General features: G+C 35.4%; 1 protein-coding gene across 4 annotated transcripts in view; it reads left to right on the top strand.

The window, feature by feature from the left end:
- The window catches only part of Prpf39 (pre-mRNA processing factor 39), a 38,013-nt gene that overhangs the window by 29,475 nt on the left and 7,492 nt on the right, over positions 1-1,046 (top strand). The gene's annotated exons all lie outside the window — the stretch shown is intronic.

Raw genomic sequence — 1,046 nt, 5'->3', positions numbered from 1 at the left:
ATCAGAAAATTTGGGACACTACTGAGTTACATGACGTTACATTACAAGTTCTCATATGTCCTGAGTCTTAATTGACCTTGGAAGGCTAGGGCCAAAATGTTGGCTTTCCTTGCAGCCCTCCTTTTTCTCTAGTTTTGTTCTGTAAACTTAGGTTGTTAACCCTCCAGAAGATAAGCTTATTGTTATTACCATACAACTTAGGCTGTTAAGCTTAACCTCACTATCTGCTGCATATCAAACATCTTAGGCATACTATGGAACAGATATTTTTCATCAAATATTGATATGTTGAACTTTAAGTCCCTACAGAATATGATAAAAACATTTAAAAATTAGAATATATTTTGAAAGTAGGCATAAAGAATTATATACTTCTTATATTTACACATAAGTCCAAAAATCTCACAATATACAACCTTAAAGCAGGACAGTCCCACAATATTCCTTTTCCTGTCTCTTGCTTTCATTCACCACCCCCTTTAAAATAACCTTTGATAAATGTGTGCATGCTATATCCACACCACAGTGAAGATACAGACTGTTCTGTCACTGCAAAAGGTCTGTGGTCATATTCCAGTCACTTCTAGCCTCAGACAACTGCTGAACTGCTTTCTGTCACTGGTATAACTGTTCAATTTAAAAATATTCAACAAGCTGGTATAGTGGCACACACCTATAATCTCAACACTCAGGAGGCTGAGGCAGGAGGATTACTCTTGAGTTCCAAGCCAGACAAAGCGAAACCTTATCTCAGAAAACAAAAACTAAAAAACTCAGTACAAATACATTTTCCTATATATAAAAATATGTGTAATTTTATCAGAATGACAGAATAAATGGAAAATGCATTCTATTCCAGTATAAAACCTAAAGAACTTTACTTTCTTTTATTTCTTTCATTTATTTATTTATTTATTTTGCAGTACTGGGGATTGAACTCGACCTTGTGCTTGCTAGGCAAGTGCTTATTCTACTGAGCTATCTCCCCAGCCCCTTAGAACTTTAAAAATTTTAGGGCTGGTGAGATGGCTCAGTGGTCTAAAGCA

The sequence above is a fragment of the Octodon degus genome, unplaced genomic scaffold, assembly GCF_000260255.1.
Source record: "Octodon degus isolate 3935 unplaced genomic scaffold, OctDeg1.0 scaffold00102, whole genome shotgun sequence".
NCBI classification, from domain to species: domain Eukaryota; kingdom Metazoa; phylum Chordata; class Mammalia; order Rodentia; family Octodontidae; genus Octodon; species Octodon degus.
This window is presented reverse-complemented; position numbering and strand designations above follow the sequence as displayed.